The sequence below is a fragment of the Ceratotherium simum genome, chromosome 4 (genome assembly GCF_057802395.1).
Source record: "Ceratotherium simum simum isolate JZ-2026a chromosome 4, ASM5780239v1, whole genome shotgun sequence".
Classification (NCBI taxonomy): domain Eukaryota; kingdom Metazoa; phylum Chordata; class Mammalia; order Perissodactyla; family Rhinocerotidae; genus Ceratotherium; species Ceratotherium simum.
The window spans coordinates 83,962,704-83,973,898 of record NC_141903.1 but is presented as its reverse complement, the minus strand read 5'-3'; the positions used below and the strand labels follow the sequence as shown (position 1 = coordinate 83,973,898).

Sequence of the window (11,195 nt, the reverse complement as noted above, 5' to 3'; positions counted from 1 at the left end):
GATCAAAGGATGAATCAACAGTACTGCTTTGTAAGACCTTGGTGGTTTCCATGGGAACCACAGGTTGGGTTGGGGAGGGGAGAGGCTGAGAGGGAAGAAGTCCCAAAAGAAGGGGTGGGGCAAGGATGCTTGGTATCCACAGAAAGGAAACAGTACATACTCTTTAGAAGAAGGTGGTGCAGCTGTATGAGTATGAGGAAATTCCTTACCTGTATTTGAGTGAGCAAGCTGGCATATGCTTATTTGTTACTGCCCCACATCCACTCCCAAGATTGGATTTTTCACCTTTTAGGCATGTGGAAAAAATAGGCTTATTTGTGTGTACTTAATGATAATTAAGACCTTTTTTTTGTATTATGAGAAAAGTTTTCCCATAAAATTCAACTTTTTCTCTCATGTATTTGTTTGTTGATTGATCTTGGATCCACAAAGAAGTTTGAAGCGGTTTAAAGGAAACACATTCAGACTCCTTCCATTATGTGTGACGTGCTGAAAGTAAAACAAATCTTCCACATAGTCAGTGCTGAAAATAAACTGTGATTTCAATCACAGAATCAAAGCATCATCCTGAAACCCACCCTGCAGAATTCTCATAAAACCGCCATTTGAATTGCTTTTTGTTTTTTCTGACTTTACTCTAAAGGTTATGTAAGCATTGTGCAGGCCATGGCTCATCTCAATATTGGATAAAGGAAAACTTCAAAAATCTCCTAGGAATTTCCTCTGGCTATAAATAATAGAAAGGGTGGAATTTTTGACAGTCAATGGATAAATTTAACCAACGATTACTCATTAAAAACATAAACACAATGAAACCAAAACCACCCTGGCTTTGAGAATTGACCTCACTAGCGAGATTATTTTTTTCCTTTTTCTTCCCCTTTTGTCCTTTTTTAAATGGCTCTAAAGCAAAGTGTGCTATTGAAAATTATTTTCAGTAGTCAATATTCAATATCTATTCAATATATTCGATATTGACTATTGAAAACCAGTCATCTCTGAACACCCTTCTTGCTTTCCTTTCCCCAGCATCCATCTTTTAATGCACACTTGCAGAGATGCTGTCTTGATCGCCAGAGGAACGTTGCCCAAGGGAGCAATCTGGCAACGCTTCATGCCTGTAGTCTACATATACTTACTGAAAGCCCACTAGGTGCCAGCTACAGTGCCAGGCACCGGGCTGCAGCAGTGAAGAATCAGAGCAAGGACCAAGCCTCAGAAAGTTCATAATACTCTCTAGCTGTTCTTCTTCCTCCTGCCATCAGAGTTCTGCCCTTGGACTTCCCTTTTTACTTGATCTCCTTTGGTCATAACACAACTTTCCATGTGTATAACTTCCAAATCTGCAGCTTCATGTATCAAATCGAGTCCCCTAGATCTAATGGCATGTAAAACACACCATTTGAGGTTCCCACCTCAAATTCAGTATGTACAAAAAATGAATCACCACCATCTGTCTCAGTGTCCTCCTCCCTCCACGTGCCCTACTTTTGATAATTACAGCCCCACTAACCCCACCCAATCACTCAGACTTAAAATCTCAGATGTCATTGCAACGGCTTAAACAAGTCTTTTCGCCTCCAATATTTTCTCTGTCTGATCCAGATTAAGTATTGGTTCCAGAGGAAAATTAATGAAGAAAAACCAGTAGTTAAATAAGATCATATATACAAAAGAACTTAGTCAACTATAAAAGAATGTCCCATGTTGGTCCTTTTTCGTGTGAGTTATGATGTCACGACCCAGCTGAGGAGTTTTCAATGACTACTTACACTTGTCAGATAAATTCTAAACTCTTGGATTGAACATTTGAGGCCCTATAGGATCTGCTCCATGTCTATTTTTCACATGTATTTGCCTCCAAACTTTCTATGCATTGGACAACTGGAATTGTTCACTGTTTTCTTCACAGCAGCATTGAAGAGCCTTCTCACTTAGGTTATGCTTTTCCTTTGTCCTAGAACACACATCTCTCAACCCATCCCTTCATGTCTCTCCTCTCACCTCCAACAATTGACCTCTGCCAGGAGGAGAGGCCCTAGCATGGGGGTAATGGAATTCCACAGGGCACAGGATATCTGTGGCTTTACGGGTTAGTTAGCATAACCTTTGTTTGAAAATGCCAGGCCTAGAAGGCTATGGAGTGTTCTAATTTGGGGAGGGAGGCCAGAAGGTTTTATGGGACTTTAGCAGTAGGAGACCAGCCAGCATACGCTAGTTTCAGAAATGGGAATAGAGGGATTGTTCTTGCAGGCTGAGTATTTGGACAGTCTGAGTTTGTCAAGAGTAGTGGGGAGGATGAGCTAGGAGATAAAGCTATTTGCTGAGGGGGTGCGGGGTACTACTGCAGGGACCAAGGACACATGAGGCTGCAGTGGAAAATTCTCAAGCCTCAAGTCCTTCAGGGTCTCTCCAAGTAGGTTCATATCTCCACTGTGGATCTGCCCTAGATCAGACAGAGAGATCATAAGAGCTCTTCTGAATCACAGAAACTGGCTACAGAATTTTCAGTAAAGAGAAAAATGAATAAATTAAATTTTGCCTTTTTATTTTTCTGTGGTTCATTCAACTTGCACAGACAAAAGACAACTGAAATCTGGAAATTTCCCAAGGATTTATTATTTGTGCTTGTCAGCACACCTGAGTAAAATCCAACGCCTGAGAATCATCTAATCTAACTGTACAGGTGGCTTCAGGGAGAAGTAAATATCTAAATGCTTAAGGGCAAGTCAAGTGTAAAATATGCTTTGTGAAAATGCATGATGAATTTTGACATGACATGCTTTATTATAACAATGGATGATCTGATAGTACAGGCCCTCGGGCTTTTGAGACTCATTGGTGTCAATTTTTGGAACAAGGGTAAAAGATTTTATCTTCAAGCTTCACTGTTATGCTTTATTTGGGGGATCTTTTTAGAAATGTCCATAATTGTCGTTCAACAAAAACCAGAAGATCTGCCATAGCATTTTTATATGTACAATCCAAGATTATCATCAAGCTATAAATCTATCTTGTGATATTTAGTCTATGTGAATTCAATTTTCAGAATAAATATAAAAAAGAAGTTTATTTCTTGATTACTCCTGTCAACTTTCCATTTGCATTTGTAACAAATTTCTCAATTCTAATATGTCGTACTCTGAACTCCTGATTTCCCTCCACCAACCTGCTCTATCTGAAGACATTTCCATCTCAGTAAATGGCAACTCCATCCTTCCAGTTGCTCAGGCCATGATCTTGGAGTCATTCTTGACTCTGCTGTTTCTCTTATATCCCACATTCATATGATCAGCGTAACCTATTGGTTTATCTTCAAAATAGGTCCAGAATCCAATCACATCTCATTTCCTTCATCACCACCTTCCTGGTCCAAGCAACCATCATCTGTGGCCTGGTTATTACAGCAGCCTTATTTTAGCCTTCCTGCTTCACTCTGCTTCATAGAGTCTACCCTCAACAGAGCAGCCAGAGAGATTCTTTAAAAACCTCATATTTTTCTGCTTTAAGCTTTCCAATAATCTCCCATTTCTCCTAGAGTAAAAGTTCCTCAAAGTCCTTCAAAGCCTCCAAGGCTTTACAAATTCTACCCCCTTCCCACACCATCCCATTTTCGTCTCTGACCTCCCCACCCAGGACTCTCTGCCCTGCAGAGCTTCAGCCACTTTGCCTTCCTTGCCCTTCCTCCATTCTGAAGGTGCTAGTGGTAGCCTCTGTGACTCCTTCCTCCAGCCTGAGTTTTCTGCTCCTGACCCCATAGGAGGTGCATTCCCAGCATACGAACTTCCAGCCTCAAAGCTAGCAGCGGACAGTCATCAGGAGAAAACGGTTCCTATCATACTCCTTTAAAGTCTCCTATTGAAGTCACGTGTTTCCTTAGGCATGAAGATCTGCTAAATCATGTGTGATGGAAAGAAAAGAAAGGGAAGATGGGGTGACCTAACGTAACTATAAATTAATGAGAATGGAGCCATAAGCCATAATGAGATTACTTCCAAAAGTACTTCATATTATTTTATAGTCTTGCTTTCATTAAAGCTAGAAATTTCATATGAACCTTCCAATACCATTTAGAAGAGAGGCAGGCATTTGGGATTTTCAGCAGGCTATGTTTCTTAGCCAATCTCTTAAAGTACACACATATGAAGAATATGGTTCCTAGGCATCCAACTAAAGCTTTCAGACTAGGGTTTTCTTCCAGTTTCTGAGAATCTCTGGTCAGCTCTGGCAGATAGAAGTGTGTTCATCATTGATACCTCTAGCCTATGCAAATAACTGAAAAGGATTATGAATTTTGAGGTCTTAGATACTGACCAAAGAATAAAAGAAATCAAACAGTCAAAAAAATGCATGTTCTGTGAGGTCCAGATTAAGAAGCATTGATGAAATTCACCAAAGCAAGCATTGCTATTAAGTATGTATTAACATTTTCTTAATAAGAGTGTCCACATGATCCACCTCTTTTGAGTAGAGATTCAGGATAAAGATCAAGTTTCCGGGGCTAACTGCAAATATGCTCATCCTTTGGGAATGCCAGAAAGGAAATCTAATGATACAGAAATCTTCGGAGCGCAGCCAGGAAAGAAACAGACAAGAGGAGAAGGGCAGACCGAATGGCAAAAGTGACCCCAAAGCGCTTGAAGTCAGTAGTCATACACCTCCCCAAACTGTGCTTGATGACTTCAAGGGGCGGGGGAAGTAGAAGAGTGATTGACGTTAAACTTTACTTGTTTTCAGATGTCCTGTGATTTTTGCTTGACTCCAGTAAAAGTAAGCATTATCTTTGTTTCTTATGGTCAAATACTAGATTATTTTAAAATGATCAAATTTTGTCCAGAAATTGTCATTCCTTTCCTATAATTTTCATATTTTCCAAACTCTCTGAGTTTCCTATAGTTCTTAGCAATAATTCTAGAAAGAATTATAGTGTTAACTTTATTTCTTTTAAAAAAAATTTATTTTTTGTAATAAAAGTAATGTATGCACATGGTTTAAATATAAAATAGTACAAAGTGTCTAAAATGCAAAGCAATCGTTTTCTGCTCCCATCATCCACTCCCAACCTTTTTTTTACCTCTTTTTACCTTCCTGGGTTTTTTTTTTCAGTTTTGTTGAGGTATAATTGACAAATAAAATTGGAAAGTATTTAAAAGTAAAGATATTTACCTTCCTTGATCCTTAAAGAGAACCACTTTTATTTCTTTTGATTCTTCTGTCATTTCCTCCTATATTTCTGTAAGTTTACATGCTAGCTTTTGATATATTAATTATAGTTACAATCTAGTATTAGCTCCCTGCTGTGATAGATTATTATTTAACTCATTTACACAATTATATTGGTAACTTTTGTTTTTCTTTTAGTTGCCTTTGATAATTATTTTTGTTTCTATCAACTATAAATAGTATCTTTTTTTTTTTTTTTTTTTGTGAGGAGATCAGCCCTGTGCTAACATCTGCCAATCCTCCTTTTTTTTTTTGCTGGGGAAGACTGGCCCTGGGCTAACATCCATGCCCAGCTTTCTCCACTTTATATGGGACGCCGCCACAGCATGGCTTGCCAAGCAGTGTGTCGGTGCGCGCCCGGGATCCAAACTGGCGAACCCCTGGCCGCCACAGGGGAGCGAGCGCACTTAACCGCTTGCGCCACCAGGCCGGCCCCTATAAATAGTATTTTTTGACTCCACTCTGTTATTCTTCCCCACATTCAGCCATTTGTGCTTATCCAGTTTATTATCAAATTTAATAACATTTCATTTTTGTTGTAAGTCAATACTTCTATTTTTTATATGTAATTTGTTGTTGTTTTAGCTAACACCTATTGAGGACTTACTACGTGTCGAGCACTATTATAAATACTGCGTGTAAAGTAACTCATTTAAGCCTCACAAGACCATAAAATAGATAACTATTATTATTTCCATCTTACAGAAAGGAAATTAAGTAACATAGAAAGTAAGTAAATTTCTGGATTCATATAGCCAGTAAGAATTTTAGAGTCTGTGCTCCTAACAGTTGTGTAATACTATATCTATAGGTTGTCTATTAAAGTTGAAAGTCATTAACCACTATTTACGTTCTAATGACCAAACAAATAGTATCTATTGCAATGCCAAGTAGTGTACTATAATTACACTTAGTTTCTTAGCTGGTTGATTTGTTTTCTTAGAGTTGTTAACTGCTTTTATTTTTTTCTAAAATTGCCTGACTTTTCTGTCTCCTACATTCTTTTAATATCTCAAGAATTGTATTAAATCTCTTTTTTCCCTTTGATACCTTTTCCCAAGCCTTCCTTTATCCCGCTCCAAGTTGTTCTGAATTCTCTCTAGAATGGATCATTGCACAGTCCTTTCCTGGACTTGATTACCTGTTTGCCAGATCTCACGTTTTCCTTTTTCTTGGTTTATTGTCTCATTGTACAACATATCCTCAAGCAATATCCTAAGAAATGGTGGCAAAAAGTATCTTGCAGGGGATTTACATTTTTGAAGGTTTTAAAAATATATCTTTCTTTGGATAATGGGTTTGACTGCTTTTAGAATTCTAAGTGAAAAACAATTTCCACTCGAAGCTTTGAAGGAATTGCTCCATTAGCTTCTAGCATTCGCAGTTGTTGATTGGATGGCCAATGCCAATACAATAACAATACACTTGTTATTTTGTTGATGTCCTGTTTCTTCTCCTTGAAAATTACTGGGATAATTTTTCTCCATGGTATTGAGAAATTTTATCACACTGTGACAGTAAGAATTGGCTCTAACATTTGATGCCCTGGGGACTCACTGAAGACTTTTATCTTCCACTCGAGAATGTTTTTTTATTTCCTCCCTTCTGTCTTCTCCCTTCTCTTTCTAAATTTCCTATGAATAGGATGTTGAACTTTTGAATAATTATATATGTTAATATGTCTTAAAACTTCTTGCTCATATTTTCTATTTTTTAACTTTTTGATTTTTATTCTAGGAGGTTACTCAACAATCTCTTCAAATCTTTCTATTTTTTCTTTTTTTTTATTGTTTCAGAAAACATACATTTTTTAAATATCCAGAGTTCTTTTTGTTCTCTAAATGTTCTTTTTTCACTGCATCCTGATTTTGTTTTATGGATGCAGAATCCTCTCTGATCTCTCTAATATTAATTAGAAGGGTTTTTTTTTCTAAGTTCTGAATTAACTCTATTTCCTCCAGGATCATTTTTTCTGTTTGTTAATTTTGATCTTTCTCTTGTTTAGTTGCAGGATTTGCTCACGTTTGGTGTCTCTTGATTTTCACTGATATTTAAGCAGAGTCCGTTTGTGAGCTCTCTGAGGGTGGATGTGGCTTGTCCACTGGCCAGCTGCACTCCAGGGTGAGGGGCCAGGAAGCTAGCTCTCATACCAGGTGACTCAAAGACGACAGAACGCAGAGGCGTTTGCTCCAGTCTCTTCCTGGTTGTCCTGGTTCTCCTCAGATTGTTCTTCCAATACCAGGAGAAAAGATCCTCTTCCTTTTCCCGTTTGTTGGTTGGTGAAAGGAGTACACGCCTGGCGGCCAGGAGTGCTGGGAGAGGGAAGGCAGCGGCAGGGTCGTCCATATTGGGGACTTGAATTAACCCCCGGTTCTGTGTCCTGTGTTTCACTCCCACCCACCGCTGTCCCTGCGATGCAGAGAGCCACGCGTCTCAGGGCTCTGCAGGGCTAATGGGTCTCCTCCTTTCCCTCGGCTCTCCCCGCCCGTTTCAGGCTTCGGCTTCCCGTCTTCCGCATCAACAAACGCCAATCATCCTGGTACTTCCAGGAAAGTGTTGAAATCTTTATTCTGATGATGGGTCCTTTCCTGTTCTCTCCACTGTCACGAGTTTATGCCTTTACCTATACCTGATTAATGTTCAGACCCTACAATCTTCACTAACAGAATGTGCTGAATGATGTGGTTTGACAATTAGACATTTTATGTTGGCGCTTTCTCCTCAAAATATCTCTCTCTTCAGCCTTCTAGGACCGAAAATATTCCTTTCCAATTCTTCTCATCATTCTTCCATCTCAGTTAATTAAATCAGAATTTACGGGGTGGGGGCTCAGGCGTGGGTGTTTTTTAGAAATCTCTGTGGGTGATTATAACACGGAACCGGGGCTGGGAGCATGGAGGAGGCAGGACGCAGTCCAGCTCAGAGCTGATGTTTGTCGCTTTGTATGACCTATTTCAAACTTGCTGCCTTGGCAGACATTTTTGAAAGACTTACTTAATTATATATTAATAGTCCTTAACCAAAGTTTAGAGAGTGCCATATCAAGCTACTGAAGTGTTATTATCAAGTTCTATTAGTTGTCACTTGCATGTGACATGTGTTTAACAGTCGTAGGATCAAGACGTTGCTGAGTCCTGAGTTTCCAAGATACGAGGGGACAGAAAAGTCTCCTGTGACACACGTTCCAGTAATGCAGGTCTCTGTGGCCACTCATGCAACAAAGTAATATTATATTACTTTTGAACTTCCTATAGGGAAAAGTATATATTCCTTATGTTAAGCGTATATCTGACCACATATATATGTGTCTGTGTGTATATATATATATCTCAGTTCAATTAATTCTGCTGATAAATTACCAATATGATAAGCTTTCTTAAAATACTATTGGAAATATGCTTTTTTAGTGTGTAAGTTTACAAAACTTCTACTTGAAGCATGATAGTATTCTCTTGGCTAGAAAGCTCTGAATTCTCTGTCCAGGCCCCACTTTTAAATTAAAGCTGCCACTCCTTGGAAGGTAAGTTTTCCCGCTATGAAAGAATTCTGAAATTCTAGGTGCGTCAGCTGGTGAGTTTATTAAAAATACAAAATCCTGGGCCTCAAGCCCAGAAAGTCTGGTTCGGGAGATCTGGACTAAGGCCTAGGAATCTGCATTGTAATAAATTGTGCAGGTTATTCAAATGCAGATGTCCTTGGACCTTCTTTTGAGAATCCTACTCTAAGGCATCCAAGGAGAAAGAGGCAGATTAATTAACAAGCCAGTGCCTTCTGATAAACACTTAAAGAGGAAATGGAGCAGAGAAAATCAGTATGTGAAGGTCTCTAAAGTACCTGAGTCCCACTAGAGTTAAATAGATGGTAATTCTTCACATTATACATGTAAATGACCTGAAAGGATATGGATGTCATTATCAGGTTAATTTCTTTTTTTTTTTTTTTTTGAAGAAAAACTCATTTACTTAGGTAAAGAACTTTTAACCATCAAAATACTAAGTTCGAAATGCCAATATTTTCATTTGCTTTGTGAAATACTAATTCTATGGAATAATGTTTTTTCTGCATACTAGATTGATGTGTCCCCAAACATAAAAGATGCATAACCTCAACCTGCCCTTTTAAAATAAATAGCAGTTTTCATACTTGCCTTTTCCCAAGAATATCTCTGATTCTCTGAAGCCCTGTGGACTTGTTCATTGTGTCAGGGCAAACTGCAGGCTCAGAGACAAAAGTGAACAGGTAAACATGTCGAAACTGGAAGACTTTCTTTGCTGTCAACTATTTCACCCAGAGGAAAGATCACCAAAGGGAGCTATTTGGTTGAAAATAAATACTCAAATCAATTCAGTATTAAATGCAAGCTATTTTATTCATTTTTTTAAAACTTGCTATTTTTCACTGTGTTATTGCAGACAGGTAGAAACCTGCAAACTCAAACTGTGAGGGAAGGAAAGTGACAGAGCCTTTGTTAGATCCTTCAAGTAGATTGGCTCGTCTCCCTCTAGTGTGTCTCCCCCAGACAAGGAGTTAAGATGTCACAGATATTAAGTTTTACAGGGAAGTTACTCTGATTGAAAAGTCTGGCACGATGGGGCCCAAAATAACCATGGCCAGGTGCCAAGTGAAATTTCCCCTAAACATAAATGTCTTGCTCATTTCCACAATCCCAGACAAGGGTTGCTTCAAATCTATTCACCACCCACTGTGTCCTTCTACCAGTTAGGGCAAAAGCCCTGGATTTACCCTTCCTTAAATTGCTCCTTCTCACTTGCATTTCTTACCTGGCTATTTGTATGCGGCCTGTGTTTAATGGCTGAAATGTGGGCTGATTTATCAATGTTTGGATCTGCTCAGCTTGCAGTTTTACAGATATTTTGATCCAAATATGGTTAACTTTTTTTTTTACATAGAAATTTCCTGGATTTTTAGGCTGGTCACACAGGAGAGAGGAGGGAGGACAGGAGGGGAAGGGAAAGAAAAGGGGTGCCCGGGAGATGTCTGTTGTGAGCCAGCTCTTGTCTGCCTTTGAACCCTTCGCCCTCCTCTAACCTAACAGCTCCTTCGCTGGGGACATGGCAATGGGCTCTGGTCTTCTTGTCCCATTATTGATCTTGTGATTCAGTTTTTATTAAAAAAAAAAAAAAGAATCAGTTTACCTATTGCACACTGTGACGAAAAATAAAACTAAAATCAGGAGGAGACAAGATTGCTAACTCACTTATATAAGGCAATAAGAATATACTAAGCCTTAAGCCAAGAGGTGTCGTATCAACCATTTCTATCCATTAAAAATGCATTTACTGATGGCCCATTCTATGCCAGGCCCTGAGTTGAAGTCAAGGTCCCACTTTGCTCACTTTGGCAGCACATACACTAAAATTGAACAATACAGAGCTTAGCATCGCCCTGTGCAAGGATGACATGCAAATTCATGGAACATTCCATATTAAAAAAAAAAGAAAGAAAAGTCCCTCTGATTATTACACTCATATCACCCAAACTTAGAAAAAAATGTAGTCTTTGTTTCTATCTGCTGCTTGTGTTTATTTTATTTTACAAAAATAGTGTTTCATATCTTGTCCTTTACTATCACAAAAGAATATTTTCTATGTTTTCAAAATCTTCTATGATAGCTCATTACGTCATCAGTCCTCAGATGGTGGTTAGTACCTGCTGGGTTGGTACAAAGGCGTAGAGTCTAGTTAGGGAGATAGCTTAGTCAGAATATGATGATCCAACATTGTAATCATGTTTGTGATCTTCAGCTGAGTTTTTTACTTAATAAGTAACAACAACTATTTCCTAATTTTGTCCTGGGTACTAATGGTCAACCTTAGAAAAATGCAATATTGATACTGTAACACAAAATAGTAATAATCAAAATATTTCCATTTGGTTTTAATTTTTTTTTAATTACAATAGAACGTAGGTTTAGCTTCCTTCATTTTACAATACTTTAAATTACAACACAT

General features: G+C 38.5%; 1 non-coding gene across 1 annotated transcript; it reads left to right on the top strand.

Annotated features, from left to right (window-relative positions):
- Window positions 1-10,572: 10,572 nt before the first annotated feature.
- LOC147917354 (U6 spliceosomal RNA) lies at window positions 10,573-10,674 on the top strand. Its single transcript, XR_015552116.1, has one exon. It is a non-coding gene; the product is annotated as a U6 spliceosomal RNA (small nuclear RNA).
- The last annotated feature ends 521 nt before the right edge of the window (window positions 10,675-11,195 follow it).